Consider the following 16,454-nt stretch of genomic DNA (forward strand, 5'->3'; position numbering starts at 1 on the left):
GCCCCATTACCATTAACATTATCATTCCAACACACAGACATGTACATGCACACACGCACACACACGCACACACACATGCACACACACGCACACACCATGGACATCTGAGATCTAATCCCCGTCAGCATATTAAATGAATGGGAGTGGTAAGTACAAGGTAAAGTCCGAGGAGGCCAGAAAACACAACGATGCATCCATGAATGAATGAGTGAATGAATGACTGTAAAATACATAAAAATCAAGGAATTGTGTGAAGAAGTGAATAAAATACAAGACGTGTTGGGCCTCAGGTGCGGGTTCTAGGTCAGGTTAGAGACCGGGATTCCAGCCGAGCCGAGAACGTTCGGTAAGTCTGGAATTTCAGCGAAAAATAAAGGAATATAAAGTCTGGGCGGTCAGATTAAGATTACCCTCCTGGATTCTGTCACATCCCATAAGCTGATTCCGCAGGATAGAGGCTTCTGTGTCACAAATGATTTTCGGAAAAAAGGGACATTATCTACCTTTAAATCTGCTTGACACGAAAAGAAACGTGCAGGTTGCTCACTAACGTGTGTGTGCGTGCGTGTGTGTGTGTGTGTGTGTGTGTGTGTGTACAGTAGGTCTGCGGGGGTCTGTCCTGAACTAACCCCGGCACAGTGATAACATCATTACTCCGCAGAGCTGCTACCTCCACTCAGCCAGCCTGCCGTTTCCTAGGCAATGGGCAGAACCACGCACATTCCACCTCAAACGCGTGGCGAGATGTGTGTGTGTGTGTGTGTGTGTGTGTGTATCTGGGTTGGTGTGTTCCCCTCGGACGCAGCACAATCACACACACACACACACACACCACACGCAGTGCATATCCATCACATCACGTGTGCGGGCTGCTTGATAGAGACTGCACGCTGACACTGAATCATTTCCAGTATGCATTTTCTAAACGCGTGTGTGTGTGTGTGTGTATGTGCGTATGTGTGAGTGTGTGTGTGTGTGTGTGTGTGTGTGTGTGTGTGTGTGAGTGCATCTAATGGAGGGCTGAAAGGAAATGTGTAGCAGCAGAAGCCAATACATTCACAGAGCCTCAGGGCTGGAGAGTGAAAAAAGCCTTACACACACACACACACACACACACACACACACACACACACACACACACACACCTTTCTAAAACACACAGGGTGGATACAGTGTGTAATACACTTGCGTGCACGCCCCCCGTGCGTGCTCATCAGCTGTTGATGCAGGAATTCAGAAGACGTTCTCTGAGCCGCTGCTGACGCTGAGAATTTTCCACTTAAAAACCTTTTTAACCAGATCTCAAATTAGTGAGAGCTCAGCCATAAATGTGTGTGTGTGTGTGTGTGTGTGTGTGTGTGTGTGTGTGTTTTCCTTACATGCGGCTGTTCGCCCCTGAGAGATCTTCAGGTAATGAGAACCAGGCCAGTAACGGCTGTGGAGATTCCAGCCTCTTGTTGCCTTTGAGTCTTTATGATGGATTTAATTGGATAGAATTAACAGGAGCTGTGTGTGTGTGTGTGTGTGTGTGTGTGTGTGTGTGTGTGTGTGTGTGAAAATCATTTTGCCCCTTTTCCAGTTGTTTGGCTGGTCATTGCTTTTGAGTGATGGAGGATACACCGGCTCAATCCTGCTTTGTGGAAGTTTTAGACGATATAAATGGAAGATGAGTGTAAAAGTGGGGGAACAATGACTGTTCACGTGTGTGTGTGTGTGTTTGTGTGTGTGTGTGCGTGTGTGTGTGTGTGCACCTGCAACATGCCTCCTGCAGAAGCTCTTTTGTGCGTCCAAACCCGGTGACGCTCCCTCTCCCCCCCATGACCTCGGAGCGGTGACGCATTCAGTGTCGTCACTTTTCTTTGAGAAGAAACGTCGGCGCAGGCAGAGAAGAAGACGTGGCGGCTCTGGACACCAGAGCGGCTGCTGCTCGCTGTGCCAGTCGGCTTTCATCCAGCAATGGAAACATGATGTCGGGGGCAAAGGCCAGTGTGTGTGCGTGCGTGTGTGTGTGTGTGTTTCAGTTCTGCAGCTGCAGCCCCCCGGTTTTGCGGCTGGTTTGACGGAGGCCGGGGTTGGGGTTGAAGGCTTCGGAGCGGCGTGGGGAGGAGCAGGTGCAGGTCTGAGCTGGAGATGTGATGGAGCACCTGTTGGCTCGCTGACTCGCCGAAACCCTCTCAGCCCCTTTCTGTTCCGGGCCTGGCAGCTCCAGGAGAACATTAACGGGAGGGTTGGTCTCCTGTGAGCTCCAGACGCGCTGAGAGAAGCCACCGGTCCCCTCGGGTCCGTTTGAGCTGACGCAGCCCGGCTCTCAGAGCAGGAACACTTGCAGCTACCAGAACCTTCTTAGGAACAGCAGCGGAGGAAGCAGGGACCGTGGACCTCACCTCCTAGAACCATCTCAGCTCTAGAGGAACTCATGGGTGATTGGTGGAACTCACCCATGAGCCACAGCCATCACCAGATACTGCTTGCAGACTGCAGAGTGAGTTTTAAAAAACATGTGGTTGCTGCTCACATGCTTTCTTGGATAAAATGCAGCAAGAAATGGAGCGTCCAAGAGGTCCAAGTTCTTCTGTCCTGCTGCGGCTGGTTTGCAGAGGAACATCCACATTTTGGTTAAAATAAGTTTACGTTAGCCAACGGCTAACGTCGTTCGTCAGACGGCGAAGCAGAGCGGGTAGAAGATAAAAACCCTCCGGCCATCCGCCCGTCCAAGGTTATCATCCCATGAACGCTGAGGTAGCTCCACCTCCATGGTGTCTGTGTGGTTCTTCCTCTTCTCCTTCTTCTTGGCTGGTTCGTTTTGGTGTGGAGCACGTCGTGGGGTGCGCGTCGCAGACGCTAGCATCATTGCGGTCGTGGGAATACAGGGCTACAAGGAGGAGGACGCGTCCCGACACAGATGTCTGAGCTGAACGGCTCCTAGAAGGTTTTAACGGCATACATTTGATTTATCTCCAGAGAAGAACCAGTCCAGCGTCTTGCTGGCGGACGCGAGCGGGTCGTGTCCCGTGCGGGGCTGCGTGAGCGGGTGTTTGTCCACAGCCGGACGGGAAATGAGGACGTGTTGATCGGTGAGCAAACATCCGACGGCGGGTCGGAAAACAAAACAAGAGCGGGCGACGGCGTCGGGGTGAGCGAGGAAGTTAGGAGGAGGAAGAGGAAAGGATGAAGGGATGAAGGGATGACAGCATTTCAGCAGAGGTTTATTTGCAGTCGTTCATCAGAAGCTCCTCCTCAGAGGTGGAGGTTTCACTTCACGGAGGTTAAAAGCCTCCCTGACGGCGTCTGAGCCGGAAGGTCGGCCCCGGCGACCGACGAGGCCCGATCATCGGCCGGTTCCCTCCAGAAACCGCACGCTGGGATTTTTACACTTTGGGTTTTGCGTGGAAAAAGGTGTTAATTGGTGCACTTTGGAGGTGCAGACGGAGCCTGAGAAGCTCCTCACCCCCTCAGGGGACCGCGGACCTGCACCCACTCGGCCCCAGATACAGCGCCGTCAGCCACGTCTACCCGTCAATGTGTGGAACGTTCACGCAACGGACGCGCTCATGACAGGCCGAGCCGGCGGCAGCACGCCGGCCAACACACACCGCCAGGAAGCTCTCATCCGTCCATCCGTCCATCCGTCCATGCTGGATTAGCGGTACGGATGATGAATGAATGAACGACTGAACGAATGAATGAAAGCCTGTGAGATCTTCTCCGAGCTCCACCCTCCATCCGAGGCTGTGAGACCAGGGTGTCCAGGGACCTCCTCTCCGGGTCAGAATGACAGGAGGAGATCAGGACAGCTGGCAAGATCTCACCTCTGGATGTGCGGTCGCACCCCCACCTCTGCTCCTCAGCATGCCAGGGCTGATCAATACTTCATTTCGCCACAGCCGACCTCTGGACATTCAACCCTGTGAAGATTTATATGTATCCTCAATATGTGCTATATTCAAAGTAAACATGTGAGTCTGGACTGTGAGCCTTCACTTCATTGTGTAATTGAGGTCAGTTTGTGTGTGTCGGTGTGTGTGTGTGTGTGTGAGAGCGTGCACAAGACCAATCCAGGCAGGGTTGATCGTTGTTGTCATGTTGATTGTTGTAATGACAAAAAGCAAAAAGTTCCTCCTCCAAACCCCTGAGGAACAATCTGAGTCCATCCTTGGTTTTGCATCCTGTTGTCTAACATGCAGAGCATAGGGTGGGGGGTCCAGGGGGTCCAGGGGGTCCGGGGGATCTGGGGGGTCTGAAAGTGGGGTTAAGATTACAGCGCCCTGTGTGAACAGGCGCCGGCGAGAGTGCACAGCTGATTCTGTGACAGTTTCACTTCCTCTCCACAGGCCTCCTGCTTCCTGTTGTGTTTCCATGGCGCTGCGTACAAAAGAGGACAAGCTCCTCGTCTCCAGGAAGCCATAAATAATTGATTGGCAAGTGGCTTAATCAGCCCTGAGGCGGCCTGGCAATCCCACAGCTAATTCCACAGCTGGCTATAAATAACTCATTACGCTAATTATGGTATGTGAGCACACAGCCAGCCTGTGAGCAAACACAGTCAGGCGTGACCGACGCCGATTCAGACCTTCCTCAGACGTTCGTGGGCTCGCATCTCCTCGCTGCTGAGGCCAGGGGGCGAGGGGGCGAGAGGGGGAAGGGCGAGGGGGCGAAGGGGCGAGGGGGCGAACGGTGAAGGGGCGAGGGGGAAAGGGGCCGAAGGGCGAGGGGGCGAGAGGGGGCGAGTGGGCAAGGGGCAAAGGGCAAGGGGGCGAAGGGGGCGAGGGGTAAGGGGCGAAGGGCAAAGGGTGAGGGGGCGAAGGGGGGAAGGGCGAGGGGGCGAAGGGGCAAGGGGGCGAGTGGGCGAGTGGGCAAGGGCGAAGGGCAAGGGGGCGAAGGGCAAGGGGGCGAAGGGGGCGAAGGGGGTGAGGGGTGAGGGGCGAAGGGCGATGGGGCGAAGGCAAGGGGGGGAAGGGGCGAGGGGGCGAGGGGGTGGTCCTCGGTCGAGAAGATGAACGGCGTACGTCCTCCTCCCCTCGGCGAGGACAGGGAATGTGATCCTGGCCGACACCGGCCCGCCAGGACTCCCCGGCCGCCGCGGCGTCTCCAGCTGCGTCTCTGACACGGCTTCGCTACCGCCGCAGATTTTTTGACGGGGCGCCGTCTGGCAGACGGCCGGCGGTGACAGCAGCCGTGGGATGATGTTAGAGCGGAAGGAGAAGCACTTAAGAGACTCCGGAGAGGTCTCTCACCTCTGGGCGGAGCAGTAATGACCTGACTGTCTCTGTCCATGTCAATGGCACTCCGACGCCCATCTTCCTCAATCACATCCAGACCTCCTAATGACGGGACGGGACGGGCTGAAAACGCGCCGGTTGTTAAGGTGGAAGAAGGCGGTGAATCCGGGCCGTCGGTCCTCCTAAAGAGGGCCGGAGCAGAGACGCGGCACAAAGCGCTCTGACGTACGAGGCAGCGGCGCGCCGGCGGCTGCGGGCGGCAGGAAATCAAATCAAAGGCCGCGTGGAAGTCGCACAACCTTTTAGCGGCCGAGTCCCGAGGCCAAAGTGGGCTTTTACCTTTTCTGGAGGTTCCTCCGCCGCCGCCGCTAATGTAGTCGCCGCTATTCACCCCCCGTTCTGGTTCGACTGCAGCCGCTGAGAGTTCAGCGGAGAACAATTAAGGTTCTGCAGGCGACCATCCTTGGATCTCCATGAAACTCTCCACGCCGCCCCTCGGTGACCTCGCCGCTTCAGCCCAGCCGCCGGTCGATACCGACCCGTCGGTCGGTGTCTGCGTTCTCCGGCAGATAGTTGGACTCGGCGGCGGCTCTCGCCGATCTCCGTGGCGAGTCCGCCTCTGCACGTGTGCGGCGTCAGATCGCGGCTTCATATCGCCGCACGTCACCGGAGAGGGTTTGCAGCTACCTTGCTGCCGATGCGTGCAGAGGAGGAGTCGCTCGGTGGACTCCCTCTGGGACTGTTTGCACTGATGGAGTGAGAAAGTTGATCTTCTCCTTTGCTAAGCTCCCTTCAGGGTCCACCACAGCCAATCACCTGCCTCCATCTGACCCTCGGCCAATCACACAGCTAAGCTCTCCTGAGCGCCTTCCTCAAACGTATCCCCAGTGATCTGCTCTGCTGGTAGAGAACACACATCAGCCCGCAGGTCACCGGCGGGTCACCCGGTAACAGCCTGGTTACCCGCACCGGTGACCCGGTCCCGGGTGTGAATCCCAGGATGGTTCCTTCAGGACTTCGTATGTCCTGGTCGTTTTCCTGTGAGAGAACTAAACGTGGCCATTTGTTGCAGAAGCCCAGGCTGTCATTAAGTTCCTTCCTTCGGTATGTTTCGCGCCCTCCTGCGCGGCCGCAGCAGCCAATCACAGCGGGTGAGAGGCGGGGTTTGCCCCGGACCACATACAGACATCTGGCTCGATGGCGGCGAAGCACGGTTTCCACGAAGCCAAAGGAAGCCCTCAGAGGAGTGCACGGCGGCTCCTTCGGCGGCTCCTTCTCCCGGAGTCGTCCGACTCCCCCGAGGTGTTTCTGGGCCGCGCTGAGTAAATCAGCCGGACACGTGAGGCGGCCGGGACGTTTGCGTGGCTTCTATTTATAAACCGGCACTCCGGCTGCCGCGAGGTGCAATGACCTTGTTTCCCAGATGACCTCGGGGTAAACGCGCTCCGCATCGCTGATAAACATCAATCCTCGCAGCTCCGCTTGTCACGCGCATCTCGGCGGCTGCGTCTCCATGAAGCTCCTCGCAGATGCGTGAACGTCTCTGGAGCACCGGAGCCTTTTGCCGGCATGTTTTTTTTTAAAGGTATGCGATGTTTATCGAACGGAGCGCAAACAGAGCTCGGGATTACGGGAGCCGCGGGTCAAAAATAACCGTCCGAGTGTGTGTGTGTGTGTGTGTGTGTTTGACAGGGGTAGAGTTATTTCCTTTTCCTGAGGTCATGCCCAAATATGGCCACGGTGCAGGACGCAGGCGGAGACCTTCCTCAGACGCTTCTGTTTGTGCTCGCCGGCCGGATCTGGTCGCCGGAGACGCCAGGTTCACCACGTCTCCATCTGGCAGCGCCGCGTCCTTCCAGGGTGCACGGCAGGACGGCTGGGAGAGGCCGCGGAAAGGTGAAGCCTGGAGATCTGCTGGTCAACGTGGAAGAGTGTGTGTGTGTGTGTGTGTGTGTGTATACCGCACAGGCGGTGCACACACACACACACACACACATGAGCAGACCACCCTGACCTTTCTCCCTAGTGACAGTTGTGTTCCTTCAGGACTCACGGCAGGCTATGTGTGCATCTGTGTGTGTGTGTGTGTGTGTGTGTGTGTGTGTGTGTGTGTGTGTGTGTGTGTGTGTGTGTGACGTAACATAAGCCCTGGCTATGCCCAGATTCTGCACAGCTGGGCTTCTGAGTATTCCAGATTACAATACGTCACTGCCCCCCCCTCCCTCCCAGTACACGCTTCGCCGCACTCACATCCACTTCCACCACATGCACGTCGACACACACACATGACACACGTAACACACACACACACACACACACACACAACCCCGGTGATGTCACTGCATTTGTGTTCTCCCCCTCCGTCTCCTCCATCTGCCGCCCTCTCCCGTGTTCACCGAAGCTCCCGTCACTTGTGAACATTGGGCCGCCCGCTGGTGATCAGGAGAGCTTCTCACAGAGATGGAGGTCCTCATTTGAGTGATAGAAGATGTAAATAAGAGGGAGGATTCAGACAGATCTTGTGTTAGAGGTGGTGTGTGTGATGCACGCAGATCCTTTATGTAACTCTTCTTCCTCCTCCTTCAGTCCACTGCCCTCAGGATCCAATCACCTGCCTCCTTCTAACCTGCAGACACTTACTGGCCTCCATCTAATGCATTTCTCTCCCTCCATCTACCTTCTTGTCTTCTCCATCCATCCATCCACCTCCTCTTTGCTCTTCCTCCAGACCTCCTCCAACCTCAGCGTCCTTCTCCCCAGATCTTCTCCATCCCTCCTCTGTCCACGTCCAAACCATCTCCATGTGACTTTATCTCCGGAACATCTAACGTGTGCCGTCCCTCTGTTCCTCTACGATCTCCTCGTCCCGAAGAAGAACCTCCACACCTCCATCTCTTCTCCCCAGTGTGTCCAAAGCAGACCCCACAGCTGCTCTTCACCTTTATCTTCTCCGCCTCCCCTTTCCTTCTTGCTGATGCTCTTCTCTCCAACCTGCTTGGACCATCTCTCCACCTCTTCTCCACCTTCTCCATCGCTCTGGACTGCTGACTCTTGGTTCTTAAAGTCCTCCACCTTCTTCATCTCCACTCCCCGTAGCCTCGCCGTTCCTCTTGGGTTCTTCTCATGCATTCTGTGGATCTCCTGGCCGGTGCTGGTGTTCAGATCCTCCTTCTTTCTTGGAGGCGAGTGAATCATCTCACCACCTCCTCTTCCATGGACCTACCACCCCCAACCTGAACCCTGGGGAACATGCTTAGGTCCTCCTGAAGGCGTCAGACACCTGTGTTTCCTCCAAGATCAGGACCAATCTCCAGAAGACTGACCACATGTGATCGAGCGATGGCGCTCTCCGTCCCGGGACGTGATCTCCAGTGACCTCCTCCACCTCCTCCACCTCCTCTGCCAGGTCCACCGCTGGAGAAGGTCTGAACAGGAGGAGGGAGAGGGAAGCTCAGGGGAGCCAGGTGGGTGATAAACCTAGAGGAGGAGGGGAAAGTGAGAAAAGCTGGAGAGGAGGATGATGTGAGGACACACACACACACACACACACACACACACACACACACACACACACACACACACACTGCAGACTCGTTGGTTAAGCTGTGTGCCATGCCAGCCAATAGGATGATAGTGGGACTGCAGGGGGTTTGATAGAGGCATTTGGCCGCTCTGATATTAGTGTGTGTCGGCTCTGCTCTTTGTACTGTATGCAGCCACCAGTGTGTGTGTGTGTGTGTGTGTGTGTGTGTGTGTGTGTGTGTGTTTGCAGGGCACAGTACATTTGTCTGTGAGGAATACACACGTCATATCAGAACACACAAACACATGCACATGTGCAGATCCAGAACTGTTAACAGGGCAGACAGACACACACACACACACACACACACACACACACACACACACACACACAGATAAGTCCAACACCATCAGACATACCGGGATTAGACTCATCATCTCTCTCTCTCTTACACACACACACACACACACACACACACACACACACACACACACACACAGTGGAGATTACAGAAGGGCTGCAGAACCACCATGGCTTCTAATGGTTTTCCAGGCTTCATGGGAATGATGATTATGAAAACATGATGTCATCTCTCTCTCTCTCAGACAACAGCCCGAGCAACAAGCACACACACACACACACACACACACACACACACACACACACACACACACACACAGACACATTGGTCCAATGTGGCAGACACACCATTACTCCGGGGTTCCGTATTGGAGGAGGTACTTGAGTACTTCATGGTACTCACACCATGTATGCAGTACTCTTTACTTTGTAACTTCAACACTTCAAAGCTACGGCTTCAAAACTTTAATATGATTTTCACAGAACGGAGAGTTCTGGCTCCTCGTGCTGCCTTCGGGATGAGTGGACCTTCAGGAAAGTCTAACTTCCTTTCTATGAAAGGCCGAGCGGATGACTTTCTCTGTCCTCAGGATGGAACTGGTCTCTGCTTCATCTCCACGCCGGGTCTCATTCACACGTCTGGACCACGAAGGGTCTCTGCCGAACCTCCCGAGGCTGTGGAGGAACCCGAGGAACCCCGAGGAACCCTGAGGAACCCCGTCCGGACACGGGGAGAACATGGAGGCTCCACACAGAAAGGTCCCCGTGGGAATCCGACTGGACCTTCTCGCTGTGAAGAGCGGGTTCCAAGAGCTGCTCCGCCTCCTCATTTGTAGCTAATAAACTCCAGAGTATGAAGAACGGAAACCTCAGTGTCCAAACATTGGATTTATCTCCACCGAGATCAGATGTCGGAGACTCTCTCCGCTCACTTCAATCCCGGCTGAAGAAAGGCCTGATGTTTGCCCTCATGCCGGCAAACAGCGTCGTGTCCGGCGTAAGTCAACAGACACGGTGGAGGGATTGAACGCAAACATGGACGCTGGCTCTCAGCTCCTCGCCGCTCCTCGCCGCTCCTCGCCGCTCCAGCAGATACAGCCACGGTCCTGAGCTTTATCCACGCTCGCCGCTGCACAGAGAAGCTGCTCCTCCCGACTGGAGACGATCCGGTCACCAGAGACGGCAAAGCTGCACTCGGGAGGTCTTAGAGTTTCAGGAAGTACAAGAAAGTCAGAGGACAGCAGGTGCTTCGGCTCCGGCGAGGGAAAGCCGCGGGCTCAAATGATCGCGAGCATTGCTCGTCACACACGCCGCCGGTCCATAAATACAGGGCAGGAAAGCGATATGACAACAAGGAGTCGGAGCCGAGGCGACCTGTGTCACGGCTCGTCACTCAGAGGATGCACAGGTGTCGACGGGTTGCCGTGAAACACGGGTCGCCATGGGGACGGGCGGGGTGACCGGGCCAGAAATAAGCCCACGCCGAAGCGAAGATGGCTTCGGGGTCCCTGCGACCACGCGAAGGGGTCGGGTCGGGTCGGTTGGAGCCGGGGAGCAGAGGTCACGGCGGAGGACGAGCGAAGTCAGACGGTTCCTCCTCTACCCGCCCGGCGAGCCATCTTTCCGTCGCCTTCCGATGTTTGGTGAACACCGGTCGACCTAAAAAGTATGAACTTCTTGACTTCATCGCCCGGACGTCCAAGTTGGGTGCAGGAGAGCGTTTGCAGGACGCTTCGGACGTGAGCTTAGCGTTCCGTTGCCCCCCCGGGGCTCCTTCATTCATTGTCCGAGACATCGCTGTTGTCTTACTTGTCAGTCACGCACAGTCATCCCCAAATTATGGGATGGATTCCTGTGAGTTTGGAGTATCGGCCTGTCGATGAGTAAGAACATCTGCGCGATGCTAGAATTAGCGTTGAGTTGAAAGACATGTATTGTGTCCCACAGAGACGTTGATGAGGCTCTTCTCTTTGGAGGTCCTTCACTTGGTTTCCGGGGAGACGGAGGTTTCATTTCAGGAGCTAAAAATAATATTTATCGGCGGCGGTTCTCTTGTCACGCTTTGGTCCGCTCGGGACAGAAGACGACCACGTCGCATGAAGAGTCACATATAAGGATTCGCACCGGAGGCGCCGTCATCCTGCTGCGAATCAGCAGCAACTGGAGCACAGAAAGATTGTGCACGTGGTTAAGTAGGTCAGCCGAGGACGCCCTGTCGCCGTCTGGTCACTTCAGCGTGGACTCGTCTCCATCCCGACCGGCGTTAACCCGCTGCGGCCCGGAAAGGCTTTCAGACTCGTGGAGATTAAACTTAACCGCAAGCAGCGGCACATTCGCACCGAGTTGCTCACGCTTGATGCTTCACGCGAAGAGAAGCCACGTCTGAACTCCCACGGCAGAGGAGACGAGCAGGACGCACCACGGCTGAAGGTTCAAAGGACTCAGCTGAGGTTCTGTGTCCAGGGTTCAAGAGGTCAAGTATGTAGTCCACTGAGAAGTGGGTCTCCTCACGCCGTCCTCTCCTCTTCACCAAACACCTGGAAATAGATGGAAATCGATGCTTGTGTCCATCATGAGAAGATCCCGCAGAGGCACTCCTTCTTTTAAATATTCCTCCCTTTGGCAAAAGGGCCCTCTGGAGCGTGGAGATGATCCTGGTCTACCGTGCAGCAGGCCTGTAGGTCAGCCTGGAGTACTCCAAGCCCACAAAGAAACAGCAAGAGTAGCAAGAGTTGGAGTAGCAGCAAAGGTACTCATCGAGTGAAGCTGAAGTACATCGAATGCGGGTCTTTCTGCAGTAATACTGCAAAAGTACCTCATCCCTGCATGTTATTTATTCCAGTGCTGGAAAAAAACCATCCCAGGCTCCGTCCTAACATGGTGCGCCTTGACCTCCGGCCCGTCGCTGCTCCGCCACCTTTGCTCTCCCAGGCCGGCGGACGGCGTTTTGCTGAGTCCACGCTTGAAGGGCAGATTGCGTAACTCGGAAAGGCAATTCAAGTTTATTGCGAAGGAGGAAATCGTTTCACAAGTAGCGTGTGTGACACACACACACACACACACACACACACACACACACACACACACACGTTAGACGACAGGAATTAAAGACGTACGGAAAGACGTTTGCTACTGATGACAGAAATAGAGTTCTGGTGCCGCATTCACCGTCTTTGGGTCAAGATAATCTCTGCGAGAAAGAGGACGCGCCGCACTTCCTGTTTCTGCGAGCCCACGGATTGGCCGAGCTGTCGACCCGTCCGTCCGTCTGAGCATGTGAAACTTCGCCGATGCTGAAGAGTTGTTAGTAGAGACCCGACGGAGACGGTCAACCCTGCGCCGACATCACGATGTTAGCGGACGAGTGGAACACGGAACCAGAGATGAACCGAACTTTCTCCATTTCTGTGCTTCATTCAGAGATCCAAGCTTCATGCATGACGTTCGCTGATTCGCCGATTTACCAGATGATGAGAATCAGCGCCTCCAAATGCGAGGCCGCGGTCCGACCCGGAAAGGGCTGGAGTGGAATCTGCGGGTCTGGGTTGAGGGGAAGATGCTGCATCGATCTTTCGGGGTGAAGAAGGAGCCGAGCCAGAAGGAGAAGCTCTCGATTTACCGCTTGATGTACAGATACAGGTTGCCACAATGAGCTTGGGTTCTTCTTTCGAGATAAGATGAGGAGCTCCATCACCCAGGAGGGGCTCAGAGAAGAGCCTCTGCTGCTCCTCTTCTGGAGGAGCCAGAGAAGGAGGTTCAGGCATTTGGTCAGGACACCTGCTTGGCGAGGTGTTTCGGGCATCTCCCACCGGGACGGAGCCCCGGGGGGAAGACCGAGACGCCCGGGGCCCGGAGACCATCTCCGGGCCGGACCGGGAACACTTCGGGATCCCCCCGGAGAAGATGGACCACGTGGATGAGGAGCAGGAAATGGGGGTCTTTCTGCTCAGGGTCCGACCCCAGACCCCGGCCGGGGTCAGACGGAGAAGACGTACGGCTGGACGGTCCAGAAGAACGCTCCAAATGTGCCACGAGGTTCCCGGGCGGTGGAGCAAGCAGGGCCGTGGCTGGCGGTCGGTGACTCGTGCACGGTATGCCTCTGTTTGTTGGGGTGCCAATTATAAAAGGGCAACTGAAAGCAGATTCTTTTCCCGGCCGCGAGCAGGTTTGCAGGCAGGGCCCGGAAGCGTCCGATCACGGACGGACGCCAACCCGGGTCCAGACGGAGCCCGCCGAAGGGCTTCGGGACGGCTGTTTATTCTGCAGACCTTTCCCTCAGAGTCCCATTGTTACCGAGCGGGTTTCTTCTCCGTGGAGCCGGACTCGGACGCTGCGCCGACTCGGGAGAATTTTGCGATTCATTCTCCGGCACTCGACGGGGATCTTCTTTTCACCCGTGCCGGGATGAATTTCCTCTGACGCAGCGCCGCTCGCCTGTTAGTGTGACCATTGGTGCGAGAAAGGAAAGTGAAAAAACCCCCAGTGGAAATAGCTTTTTATTCAGATGGACATCTGGGCTCAAAGGCTTTATTACCAATCTGCAAGGTCCCTCCAGATTTATTTTGCTACTCTCTCCTGCTGCGCCTTTATCCTCTCTACTCTTTATTTGTTTCCTATTGTGTCCGTCCTCCTGTAGCCGGGCCGCTGCCTCTGCCGCGCCCTGCAGCACACTCAGAAATTGACGTGCTGAATTCCCGACCGGGACGCTAAACCCCGGGGATCGGGGATGCGGAGAAAGCCCTTTTATATCCTCATCCTTTGGAAATTGTTTATGTTCATCAGGAGGTGCACGAGGTGGATTTCACCGCAAAGGACCGACGGCGCCCATCTCAGATCTCCTGGGGGGGGCAGGAGGGGGGCGACTGAAGTTTCGGATCAACGTTTTATTCCCAAACTGCCATTTCTGCACATTCATGTGGGTGTCCAAGTGGAAAAATTGATTCCGAGTATATTTGTCAACCCACTTCCGTGCTCAGTGCGGTTCTGGGATGGCTTTCCGCGCTGAACGACGTTAGCATAGCATAGAAGTGACGTCAATACAAAGTAAACAGACAAGAGTACACTATAAAATGCAGATTGGCAACTCCGTAGAAACTCCTGCAAGGATCACGTCCAACACCTGCCGGCTGCGAGTTCTCCAAAGATCCACAGCGGATGTTTGATTCCTTCGTTATCATTCAGGTAACGAGCGACTCCCGCTCTGCCTCGGTGTCCTTCCTCGGAAGAAGCGTCCAATGGCGTTCGGGGGAGTTTCAATGACGCGGGAGGCAAATTCCTGTAATCAAAAGGTGCCGCCGGATGGAACGTCGGAGCAATTTCCCCCCCATTAACCGTCACTCCTAACCTTCATGGTGCTCCGTCTCCCTCGCCGCCCCGCAGCCGCCTCACATTTCTGACCGCTTCCCCCGCCGGGTTATTTATATACGTTTGAGGGTGATAATTCCGTGAGACGGAGGACGGCTTGACGCGGCCGCGGCCCGACCTTGGCATCCCGACAGAGCCGGCCGAGGCCGGAACAAGAAGTTATAAAAACCTCTCGGGACTTCCTGAACTTTGCGTGGATGATCGTGAACGAGAGCGCGTGCAGACGCTCCGCGGCCGGAAGCTTTGACCGCAGAGGTTCGAGGAGCAGGCAGCACGGTTGCGCAGGTTCTCCGACGTTCACCTCCCAGCCAGAAGGTCCGGGGTCAAGATTCCCACAGGAGGCCTTTCTGTGTGGAGTCTCCGGGTTCTCCTCGTGTCCGAGCCGGGTTCCTCAGGGATCTCCGGGTTGCTCCCGCTCTCAGAAACATGCAGGAGGTTCACCGGAGACCCTGAATGTCCCGGATGTGTGAGTGAGAGGGTGGACGGACTGGTTTCTCCATCCATGCGGTCCCGCGATGGGTCCGGGTCCAACGCCGTCCGACGAGAGCTGTGATCGGCTCCGGCCCGGTCGTGACCCCGACCCCCAGGACGAGCCGTGGAGATGACGAATGAGTGAATTGCTTTCTCACATTTAATGTGCGGATGTTCAACGTGTGTCATCGACAGCAGCATCCTGACTACCGAGACACGCGACGCCTCTGGCCGTGTTTGTTCCAAACAGATCCGGATGCTTTCTGGCGCCTTCTTTTCTCCTGCGTTTGTGTGAACGGGCTGAAAATCCCGAGCAGCATCTGCGGCAGCGTCCGGATTCGCTTCGTGGAGTCGGTTCGCGGCTCCGACAAACGTGGCGGCGCTTGGTGGAGGAATGAACCCCCGTGGTGGACTCTCATTCTGAGGGGACACGTGGGACGGGTCCTTCCGTATTTTCGGGGTAACATACCTGCAGCCGACGCCTCGGAAAGGTACGACCGGGACGCGTCACTATGACGCTTTTCCTCAAAGCGACTGGAGCGCGCTCTCCTTGTCTTTTCAGGTCAGCTCAGCGGAGAGCACTCTGCGCTAATGAGCTGCTCCACTTTCATGACAGATGGAAAATGTGCGGCACGCCACGCCACGCTCGGGCCCGTCCCTTTCCTTCCCCGCTCCTCGGCGCCGCCCGTCCGGCCACCCGGCCCGTCGGTCCCGTTGCGCCGCGCCGCTGTATCGGATGATCGCGGCGGGCGAACGACCGGAGGAGCCGCAGAAAGGCAGTGGAAAATCCACCTCACGCTCTTCATCAATATTGCAGCCTCATCTGGTGAAAGCTAACACCCGTCAACATATTCCATCATGTCACTGGAGGGCGGATCGGATGCCTCGACCTGACATGCCAACATTGTTACCTGTACAAATAATGATGCAAAGCCCGCTTCATTATTCATCGCTTCTTTAAAAGGGGGGTTGGAAGGGACTGGAAAGCAGAGGATGTTCAGGCATCCAATTATCAACAAGTAGGTCATGTGCGTTCCTGGCTGAAAAGCCCAGGAGCCGCAGCAGCAAAGTCAATCCAGGCTCCTCCTTTGCAGGAGGCCGACGCTCTCGAGGCGAACGCTGGGATTTTTAACCCGGAGCAAAAGCTTGACTTTACCGACCGACGGACGGTTGTGACGCCCCTCGACGTCGAGGTTCCATACGACCGGAAAAGACCCCCTCAAAACCCACAGACGTCAACACGGCGCCACAGGTAGATGGAACAAGCTGCCTCCAGCGCAACCAACTCTGCCTCGGGTGGTTTTGCAGAAGGGTTACCGACGCCGTGGACGTCTGACCGCGGAGGGCTTGAGAGGGAAGACGCTCTGCAAAAGAAGAAGACCAGAAGAAGAAGAAGACAAGTGCTTCCCCACTTCCTGTTCTTCTGCAACGTGCCCTCCGCTCAGGCGGCCTCACGCCGGCTCATTCCCACCTCTCCCCGGCTTGTCGCTCCGGACCGCGGCTTCCCGGCGGCCTCC

The sequence above is a fragment of the Fistularia commersonii genome, chromosome 5 (assembly GCF_037954325.1).
Source record: "Fistularia commersonii isolate RoL2024-O1a breed Wild chromosome 5, RoL_Fcom_v1.0, whole genome shotgun sequence".
NCBI classification, from domain to species: Eukaryota; Metazoa; Chordata; class Actinopteri; order Syngnathiformes; family Fistulariidae; genus Fistularia; species Fistularia commersonii.